Genomic DNA, 18,346 nt, shown 5'->3' with positions numbered 1-18,346 from the left:
TTAGATCTCTCGTTCTTATTTACTACTAGTTACAAGTGTGTATCCTTAAAATACATCTCCCCTATTCCTTTAGCCCCCCTGGCCCTGGTAACCAACATATAACTTTCTGCTTTTATATTTGGCTTTTTAAGATTTCACATATAAATGGTATCATACAGTATTGTTTTTGTCCGACTTATCTCACCTACCATAATGTCCTCAAGCTCCATCCATGTCGTCACAAATGAAAGAATTTCCTTTTTTCTTATGGCTAAATAATATTATATAGATACAGATATAGAGTTGGATAGATTATACATAGATAGATGATAGAGGAATAGATAGATAGATAGATAGATAGATAGATAGATAGATAGAAAGATATTCACCTGTTGACAGAAACTTAGGTTGTTCCCATACCTTGGCTATTGTGAATAATGCTGCAATAAACTTGGGCATGCACATATCTCTTCAATCTCTTCAATATCCTGTTTTCATTTCCTCTGGGTGTATACCCAGGTATGGAATTGCTAATGATATGGTAGATATATTTTTAATTTTCTTGGGAAACTCTATATTGTCTTCCATAGTGACTGAACTAATTTACATTTTACCAACATTGTACAGGGTTTTATTTTTTCCATATTCTCACCAACACTTTATCTTTTACCTTCTTGATAATAACCATTCTAAAAAGTGTGAGGTGATATCTCATTGTGATTTTGTCTTGCATGCCCTTAATAAGTGATGTTGAGCATGTGTTTATGTACCTTTGATGCTTTCTTTGGAAAAATGCTTCTTCAGTTTCTCTGCTCAACTTCTTAATCAGATTAGGGTTTTTTGTTGTTGTTGTTTTGCTTTTTATATTGTATGCATTCTTATATATTTTGGATATTAACACCTTATTTGAAATATGGCTTGAAAATTTTTTCCTATTTTGCAGGTTGCCTTTTCACCTTTGCCTGTGTAGATGCTGTTAAGTCTGATATAATCCCACTTGTTGATTTTTGGTTTTGTTGTTCGTGTTTTTGGTATCATATCCAAAAATTCATTGCTAAGACTAATTGTAAGGAAATTCTTCGCTATTTTCTTCTGGAGTTTTATGGTATCAGGTCTGTGTTTAACTCTTTACTTTGAGTTAACTTTTCTAAGTGTAAGATAAGGTCCACTTTTATTTTTCTGTATGTTCACTCAGTTTTCCTGGCACCATTTGTTAAAGAGACTACCTTTTTCCATTTGCTTGTTCTTTGTTTTCTTTTCAAAAATTTTTTCACTTTGTACCTGGGGTTTTAATTCTGTTCTCTCTACTCAGTTCCTTTGGTCTATGTGTTATATTTATGACAGTACTATACGTTTTACTATAGCTTTGTAACATAGTTTGAAATCAAGGAGTGTGATGCCTCTGCCTTTGTTCTTTTTCAACATTGTTTTGGCTATTTTAGGTCTTTTGTGGTTCCATATAAATTTTAGGATTTTTTTATTTCTCTGGAAAATGTCACTGGCGTTTTTATAGGGATTACATTTAATCTCTAGATGGCTTTAAATAGTATGAACATTTTAACAAAATTAATTCTTCTGACACGTACACACAGTTTCATTTGCTTGTATCCTCTTTGATTTTTCTCAACAGTCTTGTAGTTTTTATTGTACAGATCTTTTACTTCCTTGGTTAAGGTTATTCCTAGGTATTTTATTGTTTTTGATATTGGGGTAGATGAGATAGTTTTATTTATTTCTTTTATAGATATTTTACAAATATTTTACTGTTACTATACAGTGTGTAGAAATACAACTAGATTCTATAAGTTGATTTATATTCTGCAACTTCACTAAATTCATTGATTAGATCAACAATTATTTGGTTGAGTCTTTGAGATTTTCTATATATAATATCATATCATCTGCAAATAATGACAATTTTACTTTTTTCTTTATGATTTGAATGCCTTTTATTTATTTATTTTTTGTCTTGCCTAATTTCTCTAGTTAGAATTTGTAGTAACATATTGAAAAAAGGCAGTGAGAGTGGGCCTTCTTGGTGTTTGTTTGTTTGTTTGTTTGTTTTGTTTTGTTTTAAGTAGGTTTCATGCCCAGCACAGAGGCCAGTGTGGTGCTTCAACTCTGAGATCAAAACCTGAGCTGAGATCAAAAGTTTATGCTTAACTGACTGAGCCACCCAGGCACCCTGAGAGTGGTTATTCTTACCTTATTCCTGATCTTAGAAAAGTTTTCAATTTTTTCTCATTGAGAAAAATGTTAGCTACAGGGTTGGTGTATAACACCTGTAGATATAATACCTACAGGGTTGCTGTATAATACCTTCACCTTATGTGAAGGTATGTTTCTTCTATAACCAATCAGTTAAGGAATTTTATCATAAAAAGTCGTATTTTTCCAAATGCCTTTTTTGTATATTATTTGATTTTTATCTTTCATTCTATTAATGTGGTATATTACATTTATTGATTTGTGTATATTGAACCATCCTTGCATCCCTGGGATAACCCATTTGATCAAACCATATTATCCTTTTAATGTGTTCTTGCATTGGTTTACTAACATTTTGCTGAAAAATTTTGCATCTATATTCATCAGAGATATTAGTCTATGGCTTTCTTTTATTGTAGTATCCTTACCTGGCTCTGGTATTAGAGTAATCCTGGCCTTGAAGAATGAGTTTGGAGATTTTTATTAAGTTTTTAATTTTAATTCCAGTATAGTTAACATACAGTATTATATTAGTTGTAGAGTATAGTGATTCAACAGTTTTACACATAATTGTTCAGTGGTCATCATGATAGGTGTACTCTTAATCCCTTTAACCTGTAAAACATTCCATCCAAGAAAAATAGAATACACCTATACACAGTGTATTCAAGTATACACAGAAGAATCCCCTGGTTAAATCACATAAAAAGAGACATAACAAATATTACAAATTTAAGAAGACTGAAATCATATCAACTCTATTATCAAGCCACAATGGTACGAAACTAAAGATCAACAGTAAAACAAAGCTGGAAAATCTACAATGTAAATATTAAATATTTGATATGTAAATACTAAGCAACACACTACTGCACAAGCAATGGGCCAGCTAAGAAATCAAATGGCAAATCAAAATATGTATCAAAGCAAAAGAAAAAGAAAACACAATATTCCAAAACGTATGTGACAGAGTGAAGCAGATGTTAGAATGAAATTTATGCTATAAATGTTTGTAAAGAAAAAATGTTGAAATAAACAACATTACACCACAAGGAACTAGAAAAAAGAAGAAACTTAGCTGAAATTTAGTAAGAGAAAGAAATAACAAAGATTCCAATCAATCAATCAATAAACAAATTTGGCAGTTCTTTACATTAACCAAGAGAAAAAAAGAGAAGTCTCAAAAACCAAAATTAGGAAGGAAAGAGAAAACAATACAGTGAGTAACTACAGAAATACATAGTGTGATAATAGATTACTATTAAAAATTATATACTATCAAGTTAGATAACTTAGGGGGAAAAAACAAGTAATTCCTAAAAACACACAAGTTACCATGATCAAATAATGAATCTTGAACCCAAGAAGTAGGACAACTTCTTAGATCAATGACAAGAATGGGAGTTGAGTTAGGAATCAAAAATCTCCCAGGACAGAGAAACCAAGACCATATGCTTTCACTGGTGAATTCTACCAAACATTAAAAACAATAACTAGTGTAATCTTTATCAAAATATTACAAATAATAGAATAGAGGGAACACATTCAAAATCATTCCATGATTTTGGCCAGTACTACTCTCATACCAAAGTAGGAAAAAAACAATACACGAACAAAAAAGTCTATTTTGTCAGACTTCCTTTTGACATTCCTTTGTGTGATAAATGTTTCTTCACCTCCTCACTTTCAATTTGCAGATGTCTTTAGGTATACAATGAGTCTCTCGCAGGCAGCATAGAGATGGGTTTTGTTTTGTTTTTTTTTTAAATCCATTCTGACACCCTATGTCTTTTGATTAGAGCATTTAGTCTACATGCAGAGTGATTATTCAAAGAAGAATTTAGTGCCATTTTGTTACCTGTAAAGCTGGTGTTTCTGGTGATGTTCTCTATCCTTTCCAGTCTTTGTTTCTTTGGGCCCTTTTTTTCCCCACTCAAAGAGTCCCCTTCAATATTTCTTGCAAGACTTGTTTCATGGTTACAAACTCCTTCAGTTTTTGTTGTCTGGGGAACCCTTTATATCTTCTTTTCTTCTGATTGATAGCCTTGCTGGACAGAGTATTCTTGGCTACAGACTTTTCCCATTCAGCATTTTGAATTTATGCTATTCCCTTCTAGCTTGCCAAGTTTCTGTTGACAAATCTCCAGCTAGCCTTATGGGTTTTCCCTTGTAAGTCAAGGACTTCTTTTGTCTTGCTGCTCTTAAGATTTTTTTTTCTTTATCACTATATTTTGCAAATTTAATTACAATATGTCTGGTATTGGTCTGCTTTTGTTAATTTTGATGGGAGTTCTCTATACCTCCAGGATCTGGAGGTCTGTTTCCTTCCCCAGATTAGGGCAGTTTTCATCTATTATTTCCTAAAGTGAATTTTCTGCCCCCTTTTCCCTCTTTTCTTCTGGGACTCCTGTAATATAAATGTTACTACATTTGATGGAGTCACTGAGTTCCCTAAGTCTATTCTGATGTTGCATAATTCTTTCTCTCTTTTGTCCAGTTTTATTATCATCCATTATTTTATCTTCTAGGTCACTAATTCATTCCTCTACTTTTTCTAGCCTGCTCTTCATTGCATCAAGCCTGTTTCCAAATCTCATTTATTATATTTCCATCTCTGATTATGTTTTAACTCTTTTATCCCTGTTGTAAGGGTCTCACTGATGTCTTCTATTCTTTTCTCAAGCCCAGTGGGTATTTCTATGATTGTTGCTTTAAATTCTCCATCAGGTATGTTACTTATATCTGTTTTGCTTAGATTTCTGCTGCGGCCTTATCTTGTTCTTTAATTTGGGATAACTTCCTCTGTCTTGGCATTTTGTCTAAGTCTCTGCCTTCTTCTCTGTGTCAGAAAAGCCAGTTATGTCTCCTGCTCCTGAAGGTAATGGTCTTCTGAAGAAGAAGTCATGTAGGACCCAGGGCCTGGCTCTTCAGGGAGTGTCTGTGGTATGTGCTATATGCACTCTGCTGTTGTATGTTGACTGCTTTTTTCCTTCACACCAGTCATCTACAGAGACTTTCCTTGCCTGCAGTGGGCAGTGTTTGGACCCTGATCTGAATGTGGCGAGTTATAACTAGGCGTGCTCTGGTCTGCTTGTGAAATGATACCTGACACCAATTCCACCAAAACTGAGGCCCTGCAGAACCCTCTGGTTGGAAGATACGGTGCGGACAGGCTTTTGTGCTGATCTTCCAAGAGAGGAGTCTGCTGCACTGGGGTTGAGGAAAGCTTGATGGATCAGGGCAGTCCCATCAAAGCACAGCAGGGTTGGGCTTGGTGTATGCAAGTTAGGCAGCCAGTGTCAGCAGGGCACTGCCTCCTGCCAGTGGCTCCATATTTATGCTGGGGGGGGGGGGAAGGAAATGACTGGGACCAGTTCGTCTGTTCCTGGAGAGGAGTCTCTATGAACACTGCATACCAGGGATGCTCTCCAAGGTGAGCAAATAATCTCCGTACTGTGTGGTGCAGTCATTCTTCAAATCACTATTTCCATGACGTCTGTCCCTAGGTTGTTTGCTTGCATTCTCTCAAGGGGTAACACGGTGCCCTCTGGGTTCTATCCCAGTCAAGCCCCCTTTGAGGAGGCCACTTTTAGGCAAACAAGACTTGGTGATGGAATGTGGAAAGGGCCCATGGTGACCACTAGGCTGAATACATACAGGCCTATCAGATGACCTACCCCCAAATATCCATAGGCCCTAATTAACCAAAGGGCTACTTAGTACTAAGCACAGTTACCAAAAAAGGGAAGATTCCACACATGCCATACCTCCCCATCTTCCCCCTTTAAAAACACCCCCTTTCCTCCCACTGCCTCATTGTAGACAGCCTCTCCTCTGTTGTCCTGCCCACCACTTCCTTGTGGTGTATTCAATAAAAATCTATATCCTTTGTTCTGCGTCAGGTGAATTTTTTCACCTTTAGCACCACTGCCTTCCACCTGATCATTGCCCCACATTTGGGGGCCCCCATGCAATTGAGAGACACCTCATTTAGACATCACATGCTGACCTCCAGGCTTTAAGTATAGCTTGTTGCAAGAACTCACAAGATTCATCCCCTCTTGTTTTCCAAGTCAATAGCCTTGAGGAAACATTCTCCTTATGCACCCCCCTTATGCTCCTCTCTCTCTCTCTCTCGCTCTCTCTCTCTCTCCCTTCTCTGAAAACACAGCTACCTCCCCTCTACTGCACCCGTGATACTTTTCTCCCCTTAACCATGTCTCTGCACTTCCTATCTTCATGGATGTAGCCTCTTCTCTCCCTTTAGTTGTGGAAATTGTTCTCTCAGTCTTCAGGCCAATATCTGGGGTATTAAAGAAGATTGATAGTTACCCAATTGTGTTGGTGGGATGAGATGATCCTAGGGTCCTCCTATTCTGCCACCATCTTGGGTTCCCCAAATCTTTAAATGTTTGTTAGAATTTGCCAAAGAAGCCATTTGGTCCTTATTTTTTCTGTGTTAAAAGGTTTTCGTTACCAATTTATTTCTTACTCATCATTGTTCTGTTTACATTATCCATTTCTTCCTGATTCAGTATTGCTAGCTTGTGTGTTTCTAGCTTATCAATGTTTCTATATTATCTAATTTGTCAGCATGTAATTGCTGATAGTAGTGTCATATGATCCTATGTACTTCTGTAGTTTCATTTATAAATGACATAATGTCTTTTGTTTTATTCTAATTTTATTAATTTGAGACTCCTCTCTCTCTTACTGAAGGTAAAGATTGTTAATTTTGTTTATCTTTGTGAGAAAACAGCTCTTATTTTCATTGATTCTTTCTGCTTTTTTTTTTTTTTTGGTCTCTATTTTTTTTTATTTCTGCTCTGTTCTTTATTGGTTACTTCCTTCTTTGACTTGTTAGCTTAATTTGCTCTTCTCCTTCGAGTTCTTTGAGGTGTAAATTTAGGTTCTTTATTTAAGGTCTAATTTCTTAACATAAGCATTTATCACTAAAAACTTACCTCTTAAAGTTCCTTGTGTAGATTCCATAGATTTTGGTATGTTGTATTTTCATTTTCATTTATTTTGAAAAATTTTTTATTTCTTTGATTTCTGTTTGACCCATTTGTTGCTATAAAGTGTGTTGTTTGTTTCCACACATTTGTATTTTCCAGGTTTTCTGTTGTTCTGTTTATTTCTAGCTGCATACCACAGTGGTGTGATAAAAGATTTGGTGTGTTTTTAGTCTTCTTACATTTACTAAGTCTTGTTTTGTGACCTTTCGTATGATCTACCATGAAGAATGTTCTGTGTGCACTTGAGAGGAATGTGCTCCTGTTGGGAGGAATGTTCTGTATATGTCTGTTAAGTCTATTTGGTCTAGAGTTTAATTCCAATGTTTCTCTATTGATTTTCTGTCTGGATGACCTATCCATTTCTGAAAGTGGGTTATTAAAGTCTGCTACTCTTACTGTATTATTGTCTATTTCCCCCTACAGATCTGTTAGTATGTACTTAATATATTTAGATGCTGTAACGTTGGATGCATATACATTTACAACTATTATGTCTTCTTGATACATTAACTGCCTTTATTATTATAGCATTATTTATAATATTTATAATATATTATATTAATTAATATATTATTAATATTATTTAATTAATATTATCCAATTATTTAATTAATATTTAATTAATGTTAATTGATATTGTATTAATAATGATATTATTATTATTATTATTATTATTATAAGAGCTTCTTTGCCTCTACTTATTGTTTTTAGGCTTAAAGTCTGTTTTGTCTGATGTAAGTTTGTCTACTTTCACTTTCTGTTGGTGTCCCCTTGCATGGAATATCTTTTTCCATTTTTTCACTTTGAAGCCTATATGTGCTTTTAAAACTAAAATGAGTCTCTTGTAGGCAGCATATAGTTGGGACTTTTTTTTTTTTAATCTATCCAGTCAGTCTGTGCCTTTTGATCAGTGAATTCAGTCCATTTAAATGTGAAGTGATTCTTTTTTAAATTTATTTATTTATTTTCAGAGAGAGAGAGAGCATGAGCAGAGGAGAGACAGAAAAAGAGGGATACAGAGAATCCCAAAGCAGGCTCCGTGCTGTCAGCACATAGCCCATTGCAGGGCTTAAACCCATGAACTGGGAGATCATAACCTGAGCCAAAGTCAAGAGCAGACACACTTAACCGAGTGAGCCACCCAGGTGTGCCTAAGGTGATTCTTGCTTTGTAACGAGTTACTATTGCCATCGTATTAGTTGCTTTCTGATTATATTGTATTTCATTGGTTTTTTCTCTATGTTTCAGTCTACCTTTTAAATTGATACTTTTCCACAGTAGTGTACTCTGTTTCTTCTACTTTTTTTTTTATGTTTAATGAACCTATGTTAGATTTTTGCTGGGCAGTTACCATGAGGCTTACAGAAAATATCTCAAAGATAACAGTCCATTTATGAAGATAGCAACTTATCTTTGCCTATAGAGCAACCACCTTTTTACTTCTCTTTTTTGTTATTTTTGATGTCACAATTGACCTCCTTTTATGTTATGAATTTGTTACAAATTACAGTAGCTACAGTTTTATTAATACTTGTTTCCTTTAACTTTTATACAATTGTTACACAGTTAATGCACAATCCTATTACATAATTGAAGTTTTCTATAACTGACCGTGTATTTTTTGTTTTGACCATGTACCATACACTTTGTATTTTTTAATCTCACTGATTAGTGTTTTTGCATCTCAGCTTGAAGAACTTTCAGCATGTCTTGCGTGGTAGGTCTAGTGGTAAGTTCCCTCCATTTTAAAGCCCTTATTTCTTCTTCAGATCTGAAGAGTAATTTTGACTGACAGAGTATAGTTATCTGGTAATTTTATTTTTTAACACTTTAAGTACCCATTCTTCTCTCTCTTGGCCTGAAGGGTCTGAAGACCTGAAGGGATTTTTGCTGAGAAATCCATTGACAGTCTAATAGGGGTGCCTTTCAAAATTCCTAAGTCATTTGTTCTCTCTTCTATCTTCTCTACTCCACTATAGATGCTCTGAGGTATAAACTTTATCTCGTTCGTTGAATTCTTCAGCTCCAGAATTTCTGGTCGGTTCTTGGTTATGGTGTTTTATCTTTTTTGTAAAGAACTCATTCTGGTCAGTTGTCTTTTTCCTAATCTCATTGAAATGTCTTTCTGCAATTTCTTCTAGTTTGCTGTTTCTTCAATACAGCTATTTTTAATTACTTATGAACAAGGTAATCTTCAGATGGGGACTATTCACTAGTGTATTTCTGTAGGGATCCTCGGTTTATCATGGGTAGACCTGTTTCACTTTTCTTTTTTTCCTCTTATGGCAGAATTCATAAGCTTTGTTTTTTTCTCTTGATCTCATAACTCATCAGGCTGGCTGAGAAATCTTTATTTTGTTTTCCAGAAGGTTGATGCCACAGTTCCAATTTATGATCTCCCTCACCCACAAACTGTGGACCATTCTTCTGAGAACACTTAGATTACCCACCTTGTGGGTAATCAGGAGCATATACAAGTTGCCTAACACACAGTGGGAGAGGTGTGGGTTCAGCACCTGGGGAGATGCCTGTGCGTTGATAAACAGAACCTCCAGTGAGGTAATCCCAGAGGCTTGCATACAGACTTCTTGCTGAAGTCCTAAAGCCACAGCATGAATCACGTTCCTTTCATGACATTTGATATTCTTCAGTTTCTTCCCTTTCTTCTTTTTCACGATGTGATGGCAGTTCTTCAGAACCCCGAAAGCTGCTGGAGACAAACAGGTTTCTCCGCTTGAGATCCCAAAACTGGGTTAGCTGGACAGCCAACCTCTCACTTTTTCCACCATAGATGTTGAGTCTTTGGACCTCTTCAGAAAATGCCTCTGCTGCCACTGCCGGAAAGCTTAGCCCTTTGCAGAATGACCCTGAGGACGGGCTGTGGCTCTAGTGGAGTTCCTCACTCTCCATTATAACCAAACTTATCCTTCTCCCACTCCAGTTGCATGCTGGAATCTCCCCTCTGGTAGGCTGAACCTGTAATTATTCTCTCTCACTTACTTGTTTCTACCCACTACAGTCTTCTCTAGTTTCCACCCCACCCCCCCCCCACCCCCCCGTCCTTTGGCCAAAGCAAATGGAGGTGGGACTTGTTTCTCAACCTCTTTGGATTTGCATCTCTTACCAAGGTCTTGACTGTTTATTTTCCAATGCACAAATGAGCAACAGTCCTCCCTGGTTCCTCCCAGTGCTGAGGCACTGTGTCAATGTATGGATTTCTAATTAGTTGTTTAAAAAGAGAGAGAGAAAGGAAAAATGTCTTATGTCACTGACATCAATACCCACACTATATTTAATTCACCTCTAAAATTTTGCTTTCCCTTTTCTTGTGGATGTAGTTCTTCCCTAGTAGGTAAGGCATGTGTAGATATGAACCATCTCTGAGTTATTTGTTGTGACTTATAATGAAAGTTACAGATGATTACTGATGTCTGGTTCTTTGTAAAATGGTTTAAATAAGGCCAAACTTCTTTCTGGAACCTGAAATAATTCAAGTATTCCATAACATGGTTCAATGTTGAGAGAATAATCTGAGACCAGAGCAAATGTACTGAAGATAAAGTGTTTCTACCATGTGAAGGGAGCACATAGTATAGGGATAAACATGTAGTTATATTTATTAATATTGAAAAGCAATTAGAGATAAAGCTTGATGGAGATGATGGAGACAGAGTGAGGAGAAATTTTATCCAGTCGCCATGATCTTTAGAACTGGGAAAGTCTTGTTGCTAAGCAGTTAAATCCAGAACACAATCAAATAAGAGACGAAAGGGAGGGGATTTCAAATAAAAATCTGTTCATAGAGATCAGAGTGCTATGACAGCACCGTGTGAAAAGACCAGGGGAAGTCCTAAATTAATTGTATGGTTGGTAAGTCACTTGAGAATTTAGTTATAAAGGAGAGAAGCACTAGATTTTTGTGTACATGTACATGCATACAAATACAACATGATTCTTTGTCAATTTTTTTTTTATCTTGAGGAGGATCTGACCTGTACTCTGTATCATTCTGGTCTATTTTACTCAAGTGAGAGGCTATTCCTATTACCTGTTTACAAGCTGAAATCTTAGGAAAAAGCTCTGGTTGATTTAAATTGATTAAGTTAACCCTTAACACTATATTACTTACAAATAATTATTTTCAACCAGAGTCAATACTCCATAATAATTACCAATTGTATATCAAGAAGTATATGGAGAAGAAATCAGTATATTAAGATTTTACTTACAATTTATACATGTTGTCCTCAAAGATTTAATTTAAGGGTCTTATGTATTCTTGTGGGCTCTTGGCATCTTGTAAAATACCCCTATCCTTTAGTCCTAGAAAAGTACCCAAGCACTCTAAGAATGTAGGTCACTCCAATGATGAGTTTAATGTTCAGCCTGAAACGTTTCTCACCAATTACCTGCAATAAGCAAGACAGACAAAAATATCAGGTCATTATTAAATGTGCACAAATAAAAAACTCTTAGTTTTACAACTTAAAATACCATTATTGAAATTTTTTATGGTTCTATTTTAATTTTATTTTTTAAATTTACATCCAAATTAGTTAGAATATAGTGCAACAATGATTTCAGGAGTAGGTTCCTTAATGCTCCTTACCCATTTAGCCCATCCCCTCTTCCACAACCCCTCCAGTAACTCTCTGTTTGTTCTCCATATTTAAGAGTTTCTTATGTGTTGTCCCCCCTCCCTGTTTTTATATTATTTTTGCTTCCCTTACCTTATTTTCATCTGTTCTGTGTCTTAAAGTCATCATATGAGTGAAGTCATATGATGTTTGTCCTTCCCTGACTGACTAATTTCATGTAGCGTAATACCCTCTAGTTCCATCCAGGTAGTTGCAAATGGCAAGATTTCATTCTTTTGATTGCTGAGTAATACTTCATTGTATATATATACCACATCTTCTTTATCCATTTATTCATCGATGGACATTTGGGCTCTTTCTATACTTTAGCTATTGTTGATAGTGCTGTTATAAACATTCGGATGCATGTGTCCCTTCAAAACAGCACTCCTGTATCCCTTGGATAAATACCTAGTAGTGCAATTGCTGAATCATAGGGTAGTTCTATTTTTAGTTTTTTGAGGAACCTCCATAATTTTTTCCAGAGTGGCTGCACTAGTTTTCATTCCCACCAGCAGTGCAAAAGAGATCCTCTTTCTCCACATCCTCGCCAACATCTGTTTTTGCCTGAGTTGTTAATGTTAGCCATTCTGACAGGTGTCAGGTAGTATTTCATTGTGGTTTTTATTTGTATTTCCCTGATGATGAGTGATGTTGAGCATTTTTTCATGTGTCAGTTGGCCATCTGGATGTCTTCTTTGGAGAAGTGTCTATTCATGTCTTTTGCCCATTTCTTCACTGGATGGTTTGTTTTTTGGGTGTTGAGTTTGATAAGTTCTTTATAGATTTTGGATACTAACCCTTTATCTGACATGTCATTTGCAAATATCTTCTCCTATTCTGTTGGTTTCCTTTTATTTTTGCTGATGGTTTCCTTCACTGTGCAGAAGCTTTTTATTTTGGTGAGGTCCCAGTAGTTCATTTTTGCTTTTGTTTCCCTTGCCTCTGGAGACGTGTTGAGTAAGAAGTTGCTGCGGGCAAGATCAAAGAGGTTTTTGCCTGCTTTCTCCTCAAGGATTTTGATGGCTTCTTGTTTTACATTTAGGTCTTTCATCCATTTTGAGTTTATTTTTGTGTATGGTGTAAGAAAGTGGTCCAGGTTCATTCTTCTGCATGTTGGTGTCCAGGTTTCCCAGCACCACTTGCTGAAGAGACTGTCTTTATTCCATTGGATAGTCTTTCCTGCTTTGTCAAAGATTAGGTAGTAATACATTTGTGAGCTCATTTCTGAGTTCTCCATTCTGTTCCATTGATCTAAGTGTCTGGTTTTGTGCCACCATTATTGAAATTTAATGATAACTACTTGTAAAAACAAAAACAATAGGTTGTCAGCTGAGGGTCTTGTGTCTTAATAAAGAAATTAAAAAGAAAATCAGAAAGTGGACAACAAAGTTCAAATTGTTAGAATCATAAAGGGGTTGAAATAAATATTTGTTCCTGACTTTATCCTTTGGGCTGAAATATCAGGCTATCTTATCCAGTTTGTAGTTTTTACCTTTCACATAGTCATTCTTCTAGAGATAGTCTGATTTATTTTCCTATAGTTTGGGCAGGTTGTTCTAGGAATGTAGAAAGTGGGAAAAAGAATTAACCTAGTTTGGGTTGAGCCTACCATGGTTGAATTGATGGAATCTAGAGCCAGGCTGTTGGGGTAAGAGAGAAAATAAAGGGAATTAACAAATGGGAAAAAAATGGAAAGAAAAGTTATTTTTGCCCAGAAATTTGAGAAGTAAGTTTTGAATCATAGTAAGTGGTTAACTTATTAACTAGTAGTTAACTAGTTAATGTGTAAGAGTTAAGACAGTGGAAGGTGGTCATAAGGGTTAGGGTTAGGGTTAGGGTTAGGAGGTGGTTAGGGTTTGATAATAATGTATAGGTGATAGTAAGATGCAATATTTAGCCATAGATCAATTGTTGAAAATGAGTTTTAAAGATAGAATAAGCCAGTTGCTGTATCAATTGTCCACATGTTCACAAAATCCCGAATGTGAGTAAAATTATTCGTGGGTATTAGCACATGGGACATCCAAAGCTTTGAAACTTCTGTAGGACTAATTTGGGATATGGCATATGAATAGGAAAACAAAACAAAACAAAACAAAAAAGACTAGTGTTTTAAAGCGATGGCTAGCTACCAGCTGAGTGATTGGAAGTGGATTTGATACTCCAAGTGAATTGCAACCAGATGTCTGGTCTGTATGTTGTACGGGTGTATGGAAACCTTCTCCGCGGGTCTTTGCATGCTCTTCTGCTGTCTACTGGTAGGTTTAGTGTAATAGAATTAACCACGAATAAGGAGCTGTCCATGGAGAAGTTTGATGGAGAAGTGATTGTTGTTGCTTTTTATGAAAGGCAGATTCCATAAATGACAGGAAAATAATTCCAGAGGAAAAAAGGTTAAAGAACACAAAATCAAAATTTAAAAAATAATGTAAGCAGAAATGGGCATAGGATCTAAGATATTATAGGTCCTAAATTAGGCATCTTTCCTTTTTATGGATTGGATTTCCTTTTATGGAAATGGATTTGATTATTCTGTTTTAGATCTGATAGTCAACTTCACTACCATGTGTTTTTTTTCAACCACACCAGGGGTTTTTACTTCAAGCAATGTCACTTTCATGGTCTGATGGTCTGATGAAGATTGTATTTCCCTAGATAAATAAAAATAAAAATTTTATATGTAAAATACTGAATTCAATTTTACAAATGGCCCTATCCACTCTGTCTAAATTTGAGCTCCATACTATTAAATGTTCATGACACATGCACTCACTTATGTCTCCCAAATATATAGCACCATGTCTGTGCATCATGTGTTTTTATAAACACTTTATTTAAAGAAGAAAGCAACACGTCATTATTGCCAGCCAGGCATTATGCTAATACCAGATTTCATTTTCACAAATATGTGATAATACATTTGTGTTACTGAGATGATTTTTTTGTTTCTTTATTTCACACAAAATATGTATGTGTTTTTTTTATTTATGAAATAAATATATTTTATTGCCTAACTCAGGAACTGGTTACCCTGCAATCTTATAAATGCAAGCTTTGATGCCTTGCCACTGGAAGACAATATGACTTGCCCCAAAGTTGTTCTCTCTCCATTTAGGATTATTGATTTCCTTTGGATTTCTGAAGGAACTTTATTTTGCTTTCAGTATATGCCAATCTCCAGGTGTTACTCTTCCAGCTAGTTTGATTTCCTTCCATTTTACATGGTTAGAGGTTTTCAAATTTTTGTTCTTAAAAGAAGAATCAAAGATAAACACATTTGAGTAACTTCCATCACCAGCTCAGTAAACTCCCCCTTCCAATACCACCATTATATACTGATTATAGAATGAAGGTACCCTTAAAGTAGTTACCAATATTTGTGAAAACAGTTGATGCCTTGATCCTTGCAGCTTCACAGGTTTAGACGAAAAGAAGAATACAAGAAGGAGCTAGGATAATTAATAATTTGCCAAATGGAAGCTTATATTATAGACAATGAGAAAAAATAATAATGTATGTGAGTAATTTTTTATCTCTCCTGAGTAATGCCACAAACTAATTCATTGAGAAAAAGAAAGGAAGACCTATGTATTGGTATTTATACCTAGCCCAGATACATATATCAAGAATTCTTCATCAAAACACGATAGATGTTCACCTTTCCATTAAGATCCTTGTTTTACAGATTTATTGTGAAAGGGTTCATACATATTCATATATTTAGAAAACAGCATAATGGATCCATGTGTGTCCTTCATCTAAGTTCCGGAAGTGTCAACCTCTGACCAATCACCATTGTTTTATACACCCAGTCTCACTCTGCCTTACCATTATTTAAGGGAAAATGAAATGCAGTATACTGAGTCATGTCTTGAGCCAAACTAACCCATTTCAACCTCATACTGTTCTCTTCCTCTTCCACTTCATAACCCCCATGATTGTCTCTGTCTTTCATCTTATTTTTTCTCTGTTAGTGTTGCTGCCCTAATGGTTTAATTTAGCAAGAGGACAGATTCAAAGTCAGCACCACATCCAGCTCAGAGAGAAGAAACAGAACAGTGATGCTTCCTGAACTGCCCTTTTTTGCTGTCATCAATGGCTAAGTATGCTGGCTCCATAATGTCTGTGGGTGAGGTCCTGGTGCATGTGAGGACCACTTTTCCTATGCTCTGGCTGTACATGTGTCAGTTCCTTTCTAGACGGTTCCAGGTTGGGGGCCATGGTCTTCCAAAAGTGATGATTCCCTTGAACCATGGCCCTGGCATGAAGCATCTGGCTGGTTCTCCTACAGCCTGCATTTTGGAGGCCAACATCACATTCTCTACATGAAGGTCAAGAAATTTTTTTGTCTCAAAACCTCTCAGTGCTTACCTACACAGACCAGGGTGCTCTCCTTGAGGATCAGCTTTTTGTCTCAAAGGACTGCTACTATCACAGTTATGTGGAAGGGGACCCAGAATCCTTGGTTGACCTCAGTACCTGTTTTTGGGGCTTTCAAGGAGTGTTACAAATAACATTGCTCATGAAATCAAGCCCAAAATACTTTCTACCACATTTGAACATCTGATGTATAACAGTGAGGAAACACATCCCCACTCATGAGATGTGCATTAACAAATGAAGAAATAGCACAACAATGGAAGTTTCTAGAGAGTGACAGTTCCACTTTGATGCAGAGTGGGTATAAAGATTGGTAAGCCCACAAGTGGTTTCCTGAACTGACCATCATGATAGACCACAATCAATATGTTTCTGAGGAAAGTAATACCTCACATGTGCCAAAGACAATGTGCCTTGCTATCAGTTATGTAAATCAATTTTTTAAATCACTGGATATTGACGTGATTTTCATAGGAGTTGAGATATGGGCTGGACAAAAACTCCTTCTGATTAATAGCATTAAATCTCTCCCAGGAGTATTTTGCAAATGGAAGAACGGTGACTTTAGGACCCGCTTGCCTCATGATCTTGCACTTACTTTTGTAAAGAAAGCCTATGGTGTTGATCTGGGCTTGACCGATGTGAGGACAATATATAATATGTGCTTGAATTGTGGAGTCATTGGTTTCATACAAGAAAAGTTGTATGATTTTGCATTTATACTGTCGCTTGAGATAGACCATTCTCTAGGTATGCTGCATGATGATAAAACTTGTAAATGTGGGAATCAGGGGTGCATAATGTTTTCAAGGACAATGACAACAACTAAATTCAGCAACTGCAGTTATGCTGCCTATTGGAACAACATGACAAGAAAAGAATGCACACGCCACCAAATGCAGACACAATCTTCCAGTATACATATTGTGGGAACAGTGTGGTTGAAGATGGAGAAGACTGTGACTGTGGCTCCTTAAATCTGTGTACAAAAGATCCACGCTGTCAGTCAAACTGTACTCTGAGTCCTGGGGCTACTTGGGCTCTTGGGCTTTGTTGCAAAGATTACATGATCATGCCATCAGGTGACATGTGTAGAGAACGGGAAAATGAATGTGACCTTCCCGAGTGGAGAGATGGGAACACTAATCAGTGTCCAGAAGGTGTGTAGATGCAAGATGGAGCCGAATGCACAGGTGGTGGTTACTGCAGAGGTGCAGTATCTATGATGAACAGTGTAGAGAAAATTTTGGCAAAGAAGCTGTAAGATAATGAACATCCAAGGTGACGTTTTCAGTAACTGTGGTACAAAAAGTTCTACCTATGTACAGTGTAACATATCAGATATCCTGTGTGGGAGTGTTCAGTGTGAGAATGTGACAGAAATTTCTCTTCTGAGTGATCATTCTAGCGTACATTGGACCCATCCTGATGGTGTCACCTGCTGGGGTACAGACTACCATACAGGGATGACAATACCTCATATCGGTGCCATGATAGATGGTACAGAGTGTGGTAAAGAGCATATCTGCATCCAAAGGAAGTACGTCCACATGTCGTATATGCCAAGAACTTATACACCTAAGACCTGCAATATGAATGGGGTCTGCAACAATAGACGTCACTGCCATTGCGACCATGAGTGGAACCCTCCTAAGGATGGGGTAGAAGGCTTTGGAGGTAGTAGTGGCAGTGGTCCGCCCCCCCCCCCCCCGCCCCAAGAAGAATGCAAAGATACAAAAGAAGTTTTGCATAATGCTACTTGGGCTAATTCCTTTTTTGATTCTATCATGTTTGTTACGTTTACTTTTCCTAAGAAATGAATAAAAGGATAAGAAAAAAGAGCAGAATGATCCACTTGCACCAACTTCATTAGAGAATCAAAGCCACAGTGCTCATACTTCATTGAAGAAAGAAGAGCTGGGCGTTTCAACTTAACCCAAGAAAGAGGACCAAAAAGTTACTTCAAAAAAGAAACCCAATTCCAAATGAACTTTCCTATGTATTAAGTTTTAGTCACTGGCAACAAAAGTGGTACAGCACGTGTCACAGGTTAATGACAGAAAATCCTCATGATTTTTTATCACTGGGGATCACGAACATTAACCAATAAAAAATTAGCAA

At 36.4% G+C, this 18,346-nt stretch overlaps 1 pseudogene; it reads left to right on the top strand.

Moving 5' to 3' along the window:
* Positions 1–17,105: 17,105 nt before the first annotated feature.
* LOC122468729 lies at positions 17,106–18,045 on the top strand (annotated as a pseudogene).
* The last annotated feature ends 301 nt before the right edge of the window (positions 18,046–18,346 follow it).

This window comes from Prionailurus bengalensis, chromosome B1, assembly GCF_016509475.1.
Source record: "Prionailurus bengalensis isolate Pbe53 chromosome B1, Fcat_Pben_1.1_paternal_pri, whole genome shotgun sequence".
NCBI classification, from domain to species: Eukaryota; Metazoa; Chordata; class Mammalia; order Carnivora; family Felidae; genus Prionailurus; species Prionailurus bengalensis.
This window is presented reverse-complemented; position numbering and strand designations above follow the sequence as displayed.